Raw genomic sequence first — 17,418 nt, forward strand, 5'->3', positions numbered from 1 at the left:
TGACAATACTCCAAGAGTGGCCTGACCAGTGTCTTATAAAGGCTCAGCATTATCTCTTTGCTTTTATATTCTAATCCCCTTGAGATAAATGCCAACATTGTATTTGCTTTCTTCACTACAGACTGAAACTGGAAATTAAAGCAACACACATAAAAGTTGCTGGTGAACGCAGCAGGCCAGGCAGCATCTCTAGGAAGAGGTGCAGTCGACGTTTCAGGCCGAGACCCTTCATCAGGACTTGAATTTCCAGCATCTGCAGAATTCCTGTTGTTTGCGTTTAAAGAAACTGGAAATTAACCTACTTGGAGTCTTGCACGAGGACTCCAAAGTCCCTCTGCACCTCTGATATTTGAACCTTCTCCCCATTTAGATAATAGTCTGCACTATTGTTCCTTTTACCAAAATGCGTTATCAGACATCTCCCAAGACTGTATTCCACCTGCCACTTTTTTGCCCATTCTTCCAATTTGTTCAAGCTCCGCTCAATTGCATTGCTTCCTCGGCATGACCTACCACTCCACCTATTTTCATATCAACTGCAAACTTTGCCACAAAGTCATCAATTCCGTTATACAAATCATTGATAAACAATGTGAAAGTAGTGGTCCCAATACTGACTCCTGAGGAATACCACTAGTCACTGGCAGCCAACCAGAAAAGGCCCCTTTTATTCCCTCTCTCACTGCCTCCTGCCTGTCAGCCATTTTGCTATCCATGCCAGTATCTTTCCTGTAACGCCATAGGATTTTATCTTGTTAAGCAGCCTCATGTGTGGCACCTTATCAAACGCCTTCTGAAAATCCAAGTAAATGACATCCACTGGCTTTCCTTTGCCCACCCTGCTTGTTACTTCCTCAAAAAACTCTAACAGATTTGTCAGGCAAGATTTACTTTTACGGAAGCCATACTGACTTTGACTTATTTTATCATTAGTCTCCAAGTACCCCGAAACCTCATCCTTAATAATAGACTCCAACACTTTCCCAACCGCGGAGGTTAGGCCAACTCGCCTATAAGTTCCTTTCTTTTTCCTTCCTCCCTTCTTAAAGAGCGGAGTGACGTTTGCAATCTTCCAGTCTTCCAGGACCACGCCAGAATCAAGTGATTCTTGAAAGATCATGACCAATGCATCTGCTATCTCTTCGGCAACCTCTCTCAGGACTCTGAGATCTAGTTCATCTAGTCTAGCTGACTTATCCACCTTAAGACCTTTGAGTTTGCCAAACACTTTTTCCTTTGTAATAGCAAAGGCACTTACTCCTGCTCCCTGACACTCACAGACCTCTGGCACACTGTTAGTGTCTTCCACAGTGAAGACAGATGCAAAATATCCATTAAGTTCATTTCTTCGTCCCCCATTACTACCTCACCAGTATCATGGTCCAATATCAACTTTCACCTCCATTTTACTCTTCATATAACTGAAAAAATGTTTTAGTATCCTGCTTTACATTATTGGCTAGTTTGCCCTCATATTTCATCTTTTCCTTTCATATAGGTTTTTCGTTGCCTTTTGTTGGATTTTACTAGTAAGCAGCCTTTGATCCCACCTGCACAAAGCAACTGGTTTTGAGGTGCCAGTGGTCCGCCTTTGCCCCTTCTCTTGTCAGTAGAAACAGTTCCGCCAGGCCTAGCAGCTAAGCCACAGTGAAGGCCAAGAGCTGGACTTGGTTGTCAGAGGCTGTTAGAGTCACGCACCATTTGGAGCACTTTATAGGTAGTGGGATCTTACCCCACTACTACCCCAGCTATGACAAACTTAGGAACCTGTTGGATTTTAAAGGCTTTCCAATCACCCAACTTCCCACTCACTTTTGCTACCTTATATGCCCTTTCCTTGGCTTTTATGCAGTCCTTAACTTCCTTTGTCAACCACAGTTGCCTAACTCTGCCATTTGAGAACTTTTTCCTCTGTGGGACATGTCTATCCTTTGCCTTGTGAACTATTCCCAGAAACTCCAGACGTCTCTGCTCTGCCATCATCCCCTCCACTCCAGCTCGGCAAACTCCTCTCTCATTCCTCTGTAATTCCCTTTGTCCCATTGTGATACTGACACATGTGAGTTATGCTTCTCCCTCTCAAACTGCAGTATGAATTCAGTCATAATATGATCACTGCCTCTTGAGGGTTCCTTTACAATAAGCTCCCAAATAAGATCTGGGTTGTTACACAACACCCAATCTAAGATAGTCTTTCCCCAAGTAGGCTCAAGCACAAGCTGCTCTGAAAAGCCACCTTGTAGGCATTCAACAAATTTCCCGACTTGCGATCTGACATCAACCTAGTTTTCTCAATCCCTTTGCATATTGAAGTCCCTGATTACAATTGTGTCATTACCCGTATACATGCTTTTTCTAACTCCATTTGCAATCTCAGCCCCATATCTTGGCTACTATTAGGAGGACTATATATAATCCCCACAATGGTTTTTTTCACCCATGCAGTTTCTTAGCTCCACCCACAAAGATTCAACATTCTCAGACCCTGTCACCTCTTTCTAAAGATGTAATTCCATCTCTTTCCAACAGAGCCACACCACCGCCTATGCCTTCCTGCCAAACCCTTCGATACAAACTATATTCTTTGATGTTAATCTCCCAACAACGGCCTTCTTTGAGCCATGACTGCCCACAACGTCATACCGACCAATCTAACTGCGCCACGAGTTCGCCCACTTATTCTGAATGCAGTGCGCATTTAAATACGACACCTTCAGTCCTGCGTTCTTGCCCTTTTGAATTGTGTCTCTGTGGTACAATTTAAGTCTTTACTCTGTCTGTATTTGTACCCAATCATTCCTTACATTCATATGTCACCCATCATCTACTTGTAAACCTGCTCAGCTCTATCATCCTGGCTCGCGTCCCCCTGTCATATTAGTTTAAACCACTCTCAACAGCTCTAGTAAATCTGCCCACGAGGATAATAGTCCCCCTCTGATTCAAGTGCAACCTGTCCCTTTTTCCCCAGAAGAGGTCCTAATTATCCCTCGCATCTGGCTTCAACTGTCACCTTTCAACTTTCATCTAGCCTCCTTCCCCTCCCGCACCGTTCTATTGTGGCTACTACCCCTTCTTTTTCAGTCCGGAAGAAAGGTCTCTGTCAAATGTTCATTCATTTCCATAGATGCTGCTTGACCTGCTGAGTTCCTCCAGCATTTTGTGTGTGCTGTCCAATAGAATTTGTCTGCCTGAACAATCCTGTTTAGTCCTGTTGTGTGTATTGCTGTTGCAGGAACATCTTTCCAGAGATTTCAATATCGGAGAATGATTGTTAGAGTCATAGATGCTAAGGGAAGTGCTAGAATTAAACTTGTTAAAATTAATGAGTTTATTTGAAATAATTCATACTTTAAATGCTATTTAAGTTGCCTTGCCATTACACAGGGTCGTAGAGCCATTGAGTAAAAGAGCATGGAAATGTGCCGTGGAGACCAGTTGGTCCATGCCAACCACAGCATCCTCCATGTCATTGGTATTGTTTTACCTCGTCCTACCTCAATGTTCTGTGTAATGATTTCTCCATGTGAACAACATGCAAGACAAGCTTTTCACTATATCTTGGTACATGTGACAATGATGAAGAGAGAAGCTAGCCCCAGTTGCCCACTTTCAGCCCATAACCCGCCAAGGCCCTCTGCTACATGTTCCAATCCAAGTGCTGCTTAACTGTTGCAATTGTTTCCACTTCCATTACTTCCCCTGGCAGATTATCTCATATACTCTCTATCTTCTTTGTAAAGAGTATTTTTCTAATCTCTCTTCTCTTCTGTCTTTTCCCTGTAGTTTTGGATTCCCCTGTCTTGGAGACAAGGCTATGACAGTCCTCCTGATTCATACCGCTCATGTTTTGATGAGTTTCTTTGAGGTCACCCATCATTCTCTGCACTCCAGGGAGTAATGATCCAGTGTCTCCAGCTTGACGATATCTTTCCTGTTACACAGTGACCAGAACTGTACACACGACTCCAGGTGCAGCTGCAGCGTGATGTACGTATTCCTAAGCTGGGTGTCCTGACTGATGAAAGTCAGCACGCTTCGCCACTCGTTCTATTTGTGTGGTCTCTTTCTGTGAACAGTGCACTTGTGCTCAGAGGCCTCTGTTCCACAGCACTCGTCATTGCTATGTCATTCTCTGTATAGGTCTTACCCTGATCTGAATCTCCAAAATGCATCTCCTCACATTTAACTAAGTTGAAATCCATTTGCCATTCCTCTGCCCCTCTCTCTAAATGATAGAATTCCCTTTGCAATTCATTGTAACCTGCTGCACTGGCAACAAAACCTCTTAATCTTGGTATCATCAGGAGGCTTGCCATTTGTGCCGTGTATTTTCAAATCCAAATCACTTACATCAATAATGAATAACAGAGCTCCCAACACTGAGCCCTGGGGCCCCCCACTGGTCACAGGCCTCCATCGGAGTATTGACGTTCGGCCACCAGTCTTCGCTTCCTACTATGAGCCAATTCCGAATCCACTTCACTAGCTCACCCTGAATCCCATGACGCCTCATATTCCAGATCAGCCTGTCATGTGGGACCATCTATGTAGACAACATCCACTGCCTTATCTTCACCTGTCACCTTAGTTACCGCTTCGAAAGGGTTTTGCAGCTGAGAACTGAGCTGTATTTCTCAGCTGGTTTCTACTACAGGAATCAAGCAAAGCATCTACCAAGCTTTATTTTTGTGAGTCAGCAGATAGCCCAACTAAGTTCATTGTTACATAATGGTTATAGCATGGATGGAGGGCATTCAGCCCATCAAGTATTCATACTAGTTAAATGTAATCCTGCTTTTGTCAATATCCAGCATTCTATCATAACTCAGGGAATTCTTTCCTTTCTGATACTAATCCAGGTTCTCTTTGACATGATCTATCTCCACAGCTACCCTGGTGAAAGTTAGTAATGCTACCCCTATAAATATCAGCACAAAGCTTGGTTATTCACCCTCTGAGTTCATTCTGGCATTCAGTTTTCTGCTGATATATTGTACATGCAGTGTCCATTTTGTTAGGTACTGTCTGTACCTCGTAAAGTGAGTGTACGTTAGTGGCTTTCTGCTGCTGTACCCCATCTGTTTCAAGGTTCAACTCTCTGCACATTCAGAGATGCTGTTCTGCACACAACTATTGTAAGATGTGGTTATTTGAGTTGCTGTCACCTTCCTGTCAGTTTGAACTACTCTGGCCATTCTCCTCTGACCTCTCATTCACAAGATGTTTTCACCCACAGAACTGCCAGTCACTGGACATTTTTTTTGTTTGTTTGTTACACCATTCCCTGTAAACTCTAGTGATTGTTGTGCATGAAAATCCCAGGAGGTCAGCAGCTTCTGAGATACTCAAACTACCTCGTCTGGCACCAATGACCATTCTGCGGTCAACGTCACTTAGATCACATTTCCTCTCCATTCTGATGTTTGGTCTGAACAGCAACTGAATCTCTTGGCCATGTCTGCATGTTTTTATGCATTGAATTGCTGCTACATGATTGGCTGATTAGATATTTGCACTGACGAGCAGGTGTACCTAATAAAGTGGCCGCTGGGTGTATATTGCTCCTGTTGATTTCCTATTATTCTAAATGCTTTACTACTGTATCCACTGAAGAGTTGGCTACTGAATAGATCTGGTAGTATGAAACAGTCTGGAATCGGTAATCCAGAATTAGTGACAGCAAGGGGTATGGCTTAGACAGGGGTTGGATATGCAGGAGGAAGCCAAACAAAGAAATGTTATTCAGCCTGCACTAAGCACAAACATTTATCAGAGAATAGTGTGCAGCCAAAAAAAAGCTGGCCACTGCTCTGGGATGCCTGTTCTCAATCCTAATAGAATATTATTGTGGAACATAGATTCAGGATTGCCTATTTGTGCTGTCCAGCAGTTTTTGTAAAATCTCGACGTTGTTGCTAAGAATTCTGTAGTCTTTTGATGAAAATTGGTTTTAAAAAAGTGTTTTTATTTCCTGTAAATGGCCAGCAGCCAGCTTCACTCATTGTAAAAATTTTAGAGTGAATGTAGAATTTGTTCCCTTGTAAAATGGGTCAGCTTTTCGCTTACCTTCTGCTGTGTCTAGGAAGCAAGTGGTGGTTTAGGGTGACCACAAGTAATGTTTTTGGAGAATTGCCTAAAGAATTGTAAGGCAGTGGCATTACTGTTGTTATAATTGCACTACGGTTTCTTCCGCGCAAAACATATTGAGTCTCCAGAAGTGGTTTGTAGATGCAGGGAGATTGGGTTGTGTGCCAGGAATGTAGAATGAAGCTTATCCTTCACTTTGGGCTGTGAATTTGTATCAAATCAGTTTGGCAAAAGAAGTGATATTCCAGTTTCAGAAAGTGTATTTCAGTCATCTGATCTTTGGAAGGTGTTGCCAATGGTTTGGTTGTGATGAATGCCATGATGTAAAATACTGCTTATCTGAACTGCTCAGAAGGATTTTCTGTAGAAAAGTTAGAATGCAGCAGGAGAGAATTTCTCATCTTGTGAGTGATGTTGCAACTGAGTTTGTTCTGGCATCCCTGCAAGAGTCCAGGGCTGTAATTATGGAGCACATTTAGGCATTCACTCCACTTGAATTTCTGACAAGGTTGATTGGTTATTCATGTCATGTTTTTTTTTCTTCCTGCTTTGTTGTGTGAATACTCACATGGATGTCATTGCTATGAATTTACTTCACTCACAGATCACTCAAGCAGAAACAAATGTTCACAACACACACAACCTGCTTCATCATAATATGATGGGTATTTGCCAGATTATTGGTTAAGATAAAAGATATTGACTTCATGGTGAGCCTCCCACTGAAACCTCAACTTTCCTAGCTGCAGCCTCCCACAACAGAGATACTTGCTCCACCTTGCACCTTGTGTTCTGAATCCCCTCTTCTTTTCATTCTGCCATGCCTTCCTTGCATCAGACCCTTCCCATGGCTGAAAGCCAAATGTTTAATATTAATTGTGTAGTTCCGAATATCAGAAGCTTTGTGTCTGAAGTGATGAATCCCAGAATGCTACGGGAGGTTTGCCAGCGTTCTGACAGATTTTTAAATCTTCACCAGCCACAGGTGAGAAGCCAGACGATGGAGGACAGCAAATGTGGTACTTTTATTCTGGAGTTAAATTGAATAATTACAGGCCAGTGGGTATACTGATTCATTATTGTCATGTGTACTGAGGGACCACTGAGGAAAAATTGAAAAGGCAGAAGTTGGTTAGGGATGGTCAGCAAGGACTTGTTGGGTGGAGATCCTGTCTGGTATTGGTACTGGTTTATTATTCTCACCTATACTAAGATACAGTAAAAAAGTATTTATTTCCAGTGCATCCAGAAGATCATTCATTCCATACTGAGATAGAACCAAGGAAAACATAATTCATACTGTAGTGTTAAATTTGCAGGGAAAGTGCTTTGCGGGTAGAGAAGTCAGTACAAGGGCCACAACAAAGTAAGTTGGAAGATCAAAAATCCATCATTTAGTGTATGAGAGGTCTGTTCAAGAGTCTGATAATTGCAGGATGGAAGCTGTCCTTCAGCCTGCTAGTACTTCTCTCACAAGCTTTTGTATCCTCTGCCTCATCGGAAAGGGAAGAAAAGAGAATAAGTTACGTGGGAGGGGTTCTTGATTATGTGGTCCCTGCTTTCCCGATGCAATGTGAAGTGAAGTCAGAGTGAATGGAGGGGATGCTGGGTTGTGTCATAGTCTGGCCTGTGTTCACAGCTCTCTGCATCTGGATAGAATGCTTTCTTTTAACATCTGTAAAAATTGGTGAGTGGTTTCAGGGAGATGGCAAATTTCCTTAGGCTTCTGAGGAAATACAGGCAATGGTGTGTTGGCGAAGGGAAACTCAATCTGATAAGTGTGGGGTGAAGCATTTTGTGAGGTCTAATAAGGGCAGGATCCCAATTATGGATGATACTGAAGAACAAAGTCCTTGTTGTTCGAGTCCACTGATTCTAAAAGGTGGATGAGGTGGTGAAGAAGGCAGGTGGAATGCTTAAATCTTTAATTCTCACAATGGCCTGAGCAAGCACGTTAAACACCAAAGCACGGTATCAAGTGATGGTAAATGGAAGTAGTGTTGATGTATACTTCAGTATCAGAATCGGGTTTAGTCAGAGTTACTGACATTGATCATAAAACTTGTTGCTTTCTGGCAGGGATGAAGCTGTTCCTAAAAATTCCTAAAAATTACCACAAGTTACAGTAAAAATAAATGATTAGTGCAAAAGAGGAATAGTAAGGTAGCGTTCATGAGTTCCTGGACCGTTCAGATATCTGATGACAGAAGTGATGAAGCTGTTCCTAATACATTGAGTGTGGACCTGCAGACTCCTTTGTCTCCTCCCCAATGGCAGTCATGAGCATTGAAATGAATTGACTTACATCCCTCATATACATGAGGAGTAAAAATCTTTACATTACCTCTCCGTCCAAATGTGCAATGTGCAATTTATAGTAATTTATAATAAATAGTATGTACAACAGGACAGTCAATATAACATAGAAATACAGTAGTGTCAGCGTGAGTTAATCAGTCTGATTGCCTGGTGGAAGAAGCTGTCGCGGAGCCTGATGGTCCTGGTTTTTATGCTGCGGTACTGTTTCCCAAATAGTAGCAGCTGGAACAGTTTGTGGTTGGGGTGACTCGGGTCCCCAGTGATCCTTCAGGCCCTTTTTAGTCATAGTCATACTTTATTGATCCCAGGGGAAATTGGTTTTCGTTACAGTTGCACCATAAATAATTAAATAGTAATAAAACCATAAATAATGAAATAGTAATATGTAAATTATGACAAGAAATAAGTCCAGGACTAGCCTATTGGCTCAGCTACACTCCTGTCTTTGTAAACGTCCTGAATAGTGGGAAGTTCAAATCTACAGATGCGCTGGGCTGTCTGCACCACTCTCTGCAGAGTCCTGTGATTGAGGGAAGTCCAGTACCCATACCAGGCAGTGATGTAGCTAGTCCGGATGCTCTCAGTTGTGCCCCTGTAGAAAGTTATAAGGATTTGGGGGCCCATACCAAACTTCTTCAACCGTCTGAGATGAAAGAGGCACTGTTATATCTTTTTCACTACTCAGCCAGTATGTTCAGACCACATGAGATTCTCGGTGATGTGTATGCTGAGGAACTTAAAGCTGTTCAACCCCTCTACCCCAGACCAATTGATGACTATAGGGGTTAGCCTGTCTCCATTCCTCCTGCAGCCCACAACAAACTCCTTTGCTTTTGCGACATAGAGGGAGAGGTTGTTTTCTTGACACCACTGTGTCAGGTGATGACTTTTTCTCTGTAGGCTGCCTCATTATTATTTGAGATTATCGTCAGCACACTTAATTAGCAGGTTGGAGCTGTGGGATATCCCAGATTGTGAGAGCCCTTCATGATGGATGCCACCTTCTTGAGGTCTGACATTTTGAAGATGTCCACAATGGTGGGGAGGCCTGTCCCCCTGATGGAGCTGGGTTGAGTCTACAACCCTTTGAAGCCACTTACAATTCTGTGCATTTATACCTCCGTACCAGACGATGATGCAACCAGTCAAAATGCACTCCACCTGTCATCTGTCTTTTGTGGTATAGCAAATCTCCTCAAACTCTGAATGAAGTATAGCCTTTGGCATGCCCTCTTCATGACTGCATCAATATTGTTGTGCCTAGGGCAGATCCTCTGAGATGTTGTCATCCAATAACTTTAAGCAGCTCACCCTTTCCACTGCTGACCCTTCAACATAGTGGGATGAAGGGCCTGTTTGTGTGCTCCATCAGTCTGTGATTTAGTTTACATCACTAAAGAATACATGGCCAAGTAGCCACCTCAGTTAAAATATTTGCTGACCATCTCTTGTTAATTGTCTTCTCATTTTAGATTCTTGACTGCTTCTTTCCTCCCACTGTTTATAACTTAGCTTCCCTCCCTTCTTGAGGCCCTGGCAGTGCATAGGTCCATTAGTTAGAATGTCAGGAGGAGTTTTAACCATTAACATTATTTTTGAGGATTTTGTCTGTTATTTCTCTCTCTCTGTCTGTAACTTTGATATTCCTTTTGACTGGTTTAAATAGTCTTTAATGACTGATTGCTATGTGATCTCAAAGCTCGTGAGGATTATGTGCCGTGGCTAGGGCAGGAAGTGTTTCAATAGGAGAAATACTTGCACATTTTGAATAAAATATAATACGGATAAGGGCTATGGGTAATGACCAACCACGTCTGCAGTATGTCCAAAAAAGCTTCAAAACTAATGAAGTACAAAATTACCCACGTCTGGATTTCAGTGGCATCCATTTAAAACGTTCCTGTAGTTGGGGTGCCGCGATAGTGTAGCATGTCATACGACACTATTACAGCTCAGGGTCCCAGAGCTTGGAGTTCAATCCCGGACTCCCTGTAGAATGTGTGGTTTTCTCCGGGTGCTCTGGCTTCCTCCCACAGTCGTACCGGAAAGGTTTAATTGTCCTGCGGTTAGGTTAGGGTTAAATTAGAGTTGTCAGGGGTTGCTGGGCAGTGTGGCTTGAAGGCCCAGAAGGGCCTATTCCATGCTGTATCTCTAAATAAAATAAAAATAAATATAAATATTTGGCTCTAATTTCTTGCCATGCATCTGTGCAGTTTTAATAAATGTAAACGAGTTGATTACCGTGCAGATCAGCATTCCCGTGGCTGTTAAATCAAAATAACCCTCATTACCATTGGAGCAACCATTGTTAATTCGCCTGTTTCCATGGTTTCATTCTGTGTGTCTCGTTGGCGAATTAAGTCAAGCAGCTTTGTGACCTTTAAACCTATCAGACTTGAAGTTCTGAAAGAGACTCAGAGGTGACCCAGAAGTTTTGTTTGAAGTCATTATCTTAATTTTAGTAAAAAGTTCAATAAAATACTCGTGCAGGTTTCCGTTTGTAGTGAATCGGAGAATGTATAGCAATATGGCACTGGGGAGAAAGGAATTCGAATGACAATGCCTCCTATGTACATTACAAACACCACAGGACTTTACAAGTATAATTACTTGTAATGAAGTTTCTCCAGGGCAAACTCCCACAAATGGCAATGTTATGATGACCAGTTAACCTGCTGTTTTTCTGATATTGTCTAAAAGCTAAATATGGGTCAGATTACAAAGAATACAATAAAACTCCTGTAATTGGTCCCCTTAGGTGGTGCTGGACTGTTAGACTTTACAGACCATTGGGTATTACTCCTATGAATACAACAAAGTACTCTAGTTTATTATTGTCACATGCACTGAGGTACAGTGAAAGCTTGTTTAGCATGCACCTCTTTACATGGTAATATAATGAACTTTCCAGGTGAGTGTAAAGGGAGCTCAGGTGATGAAATCTGGTGATTTAAAGGGGGTGTGGCAGTTGGGCCCTGGTGAGTTAATAGCACACTTGTAGGTGGAGCCCCAGTGAGTTTACAATGAGCATGTGAATGGGATGACGGGAAGAGAAAAACACTGAGTCAGGTTCAAGACTTTATTGTTATTCTTCAATGCAGAAGGGTAAAAGTGAATAAAATTATTGTTACTTAGATCCAGTGCAGCATAAAAAACACTATAAAACCCAGAATAAATATAAAAACAATCCAACAAACACAATGTACAAGTAATAGTTATTTACATAGACTAATTGTAGGTACATAAAGATGATGCTTGGTGATGTGTATGTAGTGATGGTGGGAGGGGGCGGTGTAAAGTGCATTAATGGGCGGAGGTGTTGATCAACTTGACAGCTTGGGGTAAGTAACTGCTTTTGAGTCTGGTGAGGATTCTGTATAGCCTCTTCCCTGATGGGAGTGGGATAAACAGTCCGTAAGCTGGGCCAGTGGGATCCTTCACCATGTCATAAACACAAGAGATCCTGCAGAGGTAGGAATCCAGAGCGACACACACAAGATACTGGAGGAACTCAGCAGGTCAGACAGCATCGATGGAAATGAATAAACAGTCGACGTTTCAGGCTGAGACCCTTCATCAGGACTGGAAAGGAAGGTGGAAGATGTCAGAATATAAAAGTGGGGGAGGGGAGAGAGTATATTCTAGAATGTGAAAGGTAAAGCCAGGTGGGTGGGAAAGGTAAAGGCTGGAGAATGAGACTGATAGGCGAGGAGCATGGACTGTGGGAGAAAGAGAAGAAGGAGAGGAAACAAGGGGAGGTGACACGCAGGTGAGGAGAAAGGGTAAGAGGACAGAGTGGGGAACAAAGTAACAGGAGGGGAAAGAAAAAAAACAGAAGGAGAAATCAATGTTCATACCATCAGGTTGGAGGCTATCTAGATAGAATATGGGGTGTTAACTTGAGAGTGGCCTCAACATGGCAAAAGGGGAGGCCGTGGACTGATGTCACATCAGGAATGGGGATAGGAATTAAAATGGTTGGACACTGGAAAATTCAGCTTTTGGTGGATGGAGCAGAGGTCCTCCAATTTATGTCAAGTCTCACCAATGTAGAGGAGGCTGCATTTGGAGCACCGGATACAATAGATGACCCCAACAGATTTGCAGGTGAAGTGCTGCCTTAACTGGAAGGACTGTTTGGGACCCTGAATGGAGGTGAGGGAGGAGGTGAATGGGCAGGTGTAGCACTTCATCCACTTGCAGGGATGAGTGTCAGGAAAAAGTTTAGTGGGGAAGGACAAACGGACAAGGGACTTGCAGAGGGAGCAATCCCCGTAGAAAGCAGAGGAGGGTAAAGATACGTTCGGTGGTAGAATTCCATTGAAGATGGTGGAAGTTATGGAGAATAATGTGTTGAATGCAGAGGTTCATTGGGTGATAGTTGAGGATGAGAGGAACTCTATCCCTGTTAAAGCTGCAGGAAGATGAGGTGAGCACGGATGTCCCTTGCATGCCTTTTTCCGGCACCCCTTTGCATACACCCTCGGTGGCCACGTCATTAGGTACACCTGCTTATTAATGCAAATATCTAATCAGCAACTCCATGTATAAAAGCATGCAGACATGGTCAGTTCATTCAGTTGTTGTTCAGACCAAGCATCAGAAGGGGGAAGAAATGTGATCTAACTGGTTTTGACCATGGAATGATAGTTGGTGCTATACAGAATGGTTTGAGTATCTCAGAGACTGCTGATCTCCTGGGATTTTCATGTACAACAGTCTCGAGAATTTACAGAGAATAGTGGGGAGGAAAAAACATCCAGTGAGCAGCAGTTCTATGGGCGAAAATGCCTTGTTAATGAGAGAGGTTAGAGGAGAATGGCCTGAATGGTTCAGGTTGACAGGAAAATGACAGTAGCACATTACAAGAGTGATGTACAGAAGAGTATCTCTGAAATGTACAACACATTTAACCCTGAAGTGGATGGGCTACAGCAGCAGAAGACTATGAACATACACTCACTGACCACATTATTACATACAATAGTTACTTAATAAGTTTTCTTGACTGTGGAGGAAGTGTTCTGGGACTACGAGAGGTTGTGTGCGATGTGCGCTCCCAGGAGTTTGAAATTGCTCGCAGTTTCCACTGCTGTGCCGCCGATGTGCAGAGGGTTGTGAATGGTGTGGGTTTTCCTGAAGCTGATAATCATCTCCCTTGTCTTTTTGATATTGAGGAATAGGTAATTTGCCTGGCACCCAGCCTCGAACTCTTCCACCACCTCACTGTAGGCTGTTGCATCGCTGTTGGTGATGTGCCCAACCTGTATCATCAGTGTATTTTACAATGCGATTGCTTGGAGCCAGTGGAATTCGTGAACCACAGGACAGCAGATTATTGGAATTTTACTGTAATAACCTGGCATGTCCAGCATTTCATAAGGAGATCGCACAATATCCAGTGAGTAGGATGGATTGAATAATTCTGATGGCAATTCTTCTGATGGATTACCGTAGTTCAGCATATCCTCAGTACTGCATTGAATATTACCGCAAATCCCCAGTGTGGGTTTCAAAGGTGCATTTAATGTCAGACAAATGTATACAATATAAATCCTGAAACACTTGTTCTTTGCAATCATCCATGAAAACAGAGGAGTGTTCCCAGAATGAATGACAGTTAAATGTTAGAACCCCAAAGGGCTGCAATGTGCAACTTTCTGATTTGAAGAATGTTCCCCACAGAATCAGTTTGAAAGGCTTTTATAGAGCAGCGTCATTCAGTGCTGAGATGTTGAAGCGACCAAGCTCTCTTAAGATCAATGTCTGAATTTGCAGCATCAATGTGAGGCCCAGTAAGATATTTGCATGGCGACAGTTTTAAACATTTTCTTGTATGTCATTTTAATAGCATTATAAGCTATTCTCACAGTTTTTAAGGCCTCAGAGTGGTCTTGCCTCAAGGGAACAACTGAAGATACCAGCTCTGATTGCCATAGTTACCAATCTGAACTTGAGTTCTCTGATACCTTCATAGTCATGGAAGTTGCCAGATGGAAGGCATTAATTTGACTGGTTCTAGTTTGTGTGATTGAGATAGTCAGCTGAAAGAGAAAGAAAAGAAAAAAAATGTCAATTAGTAGGAGTTTAAGGATGTTAAGACACTTCTAAGATGAAGAATGTAAATTTGTCTTTTTTGTGTGCTGTTTGTGGGGATTACTCTACTTTAATACTTTATACTTTATTGTCGCCAAACAATTGATACTAGAGCGTACAATCATCACAGCGATACTTGATTCTGCTCTTCGTGCTCCCTGGAGTACAAATGGATAGCAAATATTAAAAATTTAAATTATAAATCATAAATAGAAAATAGGAAAGGGAAAGTAAGGTAGTACAAAAAAAACTGAGAGGCAGGTCTGGATATTTGGAGGGTACGGCCCAGATCCGGGTCAGGATCTGTTCAGCAGGCTTATCACAGTTGGAAAGAAGCTGTTCCCAAATCTGGCCGTACGAGTCTTCAAGCTCCTGAGCCTTCTCCCGGAGGGAAGAGGGACGAAAAGTGTGTTGGCTGGGTGGGTCGTGTCCTTGATTATCCTGGCAGCACTGCTCCGACAACGTGCAGTGTAAAGTGAGTCCACGGACAGAAGATTGGTTTGTGTGATGTGCTGGGCTGTGTTCACAATCTTCTGCAGCTTCTTCCAGTCTTGGACAGGACAACTTCCATACCAGGATGTGATTACATTGACTATTCATAAAAAATGGCATATTAACACAGTTAAAGGCCATGCTGACCTCCAAACAAATCTAGAAAGTAGAACTTGTGACTATGAATGGAAATTAACAAAGATTTAAAATCATAATCAGAAAGACTATTTTAATTAAAAGGCAGTAAGAATATAAATTTTGTCATAAACTCTAGCGCAGGATGGTGGAGGCCAGAAAATTGCCATCATTCAATAAACCTTCAGACTAAAGGTTTAGTTATCTGCCACTTTACTAAACTGCTCACTCTGATAACTGGCAGTTCGGAGAGATCACCTGAACTGCTGATGGGGAGTAGCTGAGGGAATGCCCAGATGTGGAGAGAGAACACTGAGCAAGTGCTCAGGCTAACATCTGGTTAAGTGGTACTGTATATTTGTTCAACCAACTCCTTTGCCATATGGCACATGCCAAATAACTGAGCAAAGATTGGTGAGGGAGAAGTGGGTCGGAATTTGTGGGACATTGGCACCAGCATTGGGAAAGGAAGGAGCTGTGCCACCTGAGACCAGGATCCCGGTGAATTGAGTAGCTAGAGCTGTGGGCGAGGCTTTAAACTAAACGTAGAGAGATAGTTCAACCAATTAGAAGAACATGGGTAAAGTAAGAGGGAAGGATAACGCAGATTATAGAAGTAACCTGATTAAAAAGTAAGACAAAGTTTTGAAATGGATAAGAATTGAACTTCAGGCAATGTGGAGACAAATGTAAGAAGAGGGTTGGTGTATCAGGAATGCACACAGTATACAAAACATGGTAGATGAGCTTATAGCGCAGTTAGAATTTGGCAGGGATGTCTTTGTGGGCATCATAGATCATGACTGAAAGATCATAGCTGGGAGCTAAACAACCTGTTGAAAAGACAGGTAAGTAGTGGGGTGGGGTGGCTTGATTGGTTAAAATGAAATCAAATCCTTAGCAAGACGATGTAGTGTTAAGGAACTGCAAGGGTAAAAAGACTGTGATGGGAATTATATACAGGCTACCAGATAGTAGCCAGTATGTGGAGTACAAACTACAACTGGAGATAGAAAGGGCATGTAAGAAAGACGACGACAGTGTTATAGTAGTCAGGGGGAACTTCATCAGAATCAGGTTGAATATCACCGGCATATGTCGTGAAATTTGTTAACTTAACAGCAGCAATACAATGCAATGTAATGCATTATGCGCGTAGATTGAGAAAACCATGTTGGCTCTGGATTGCAAGAGAAGGAACTTATAAAATGCCATCAGGTGACGACTTGAAGTAAGTTGCAGTTAAGCACACTAGGGTGAAAGCAATTCTGGATTTGGTTTTGTGCAATGAACCAGATTTGATTAGGAAGTTTGAGGTGGAGGAACCCTTAAGAAACAGTGATCATAATATACATCAAAGCATCTGCAGAATTCCTGTTGTTAGTGATCATAATATGACAGATTCCCCTTCCCTGCAGTTTGAAAGGGAGAAGCTAAATTTGGATGTATCAAAGTTCAAAGTGCATTTATTATCAACGTACGTATGCAGCTTACAACCCTGAGATTTGTTTTCCTACAGACAGCCACAAAACAAAGAAGATCATGGAACCCATTCAAAGAAAAACATCAGATCCCCTCCCCAACAAAAGTCTTCAAAAGAGTCCAGCAGGAGCGAGGAGCTGGCCAAAGTTGATTGGAAGGGGACCCTATCAGGGATGATGTTACAGCAGCAATGGCAGAAGTTTCTGGGAGTCACTTGTAAGATAGAGGATCATTTCAGCCCAAATAAGTGATAGTATTCTAAAGGGAGGATGAGGCAACTGTGGCTGGGAAGGGAAGTTGGAGACCACATAAGAGCAAAGGACAGCATATAGCATTGCAAAAACAAGCAAATGCTAGAAGATTGGGAGGCTTTCATAAACAAAAATGAAGCTTAATACAAAGAAAAGTGGAGAGAGAGGGAGTGTTGAGGAACCAGGAAGTCTGCAGAAAAACTTAAGTGTACATCATGCACTTTGGTAGAAGAAATGAAAGCAAAGACTATTTTCCAAATGGGGAGAGAATTCAGAAAGCAGAGGTACTAAGGGACTTGGGAGTCCTCTTACAGGATTCCCTAAAGGTTAATCTGCAGGTTGAGTCGGTGGTGAGGAAGGCAAAAGCGATGTTAGCAATCATTTCAAGAGGACTAGGATATAAAAGCAAGAATATAATGCTGAAAGTTTACGAAGTAATGATCAGATTACCTATTATATTGTGCCTCATAGCTAAGGAAGATGTACTAATGTTGGAGAATTCCAGAGGATGTTTACGAGAATGATTAATGAGAAACGGTTAACACTTGAGTGT

General features: G+C 42.4%; 1 protein-coding gene across 14 annotated transcripts in view; it reads left to right on the forward strand.

Annotated features, from left to right (window-relative positions):
- ankrd6b (ankyrin repeat domain 6b) overlaps positions 1-17,418 on the forward strand; it is a 198,001-nt gene that overhangs the window by 76,439 nt on the left and 104,144 nt on the right. Inside the window, exon 3 of one of the 14 annotated variants that reach the window (XM_063040376.1) lies at positions 3,787-3,990. The exons of the other annotated variants lie outside the window; for them this stretch is intronic. The gene's annotated coding sequence lies outside the window, so the exon portion shown is untranslated. The remainder of the gene's footprint in view (positions 1-3,786; positions 3,991-17,418) is intronic. 14 annotated transcript variants of the gene reach the window in all.

Source organism: Mobula hypostoma, chromosome 2, assembly GCF_963921235.1.
Source record: "Mobula hypostoma chromosome 2, sMobHyp1.1, whole genome shotgun sequence".
Taxonomy (NCBI): domain Eukaryota; kingdom Metazoa; phylum Chordata; class Chondrichthyes; order Myliobatiformes; family Myliobatidae; genus Mobula; species Mobula hypostoma.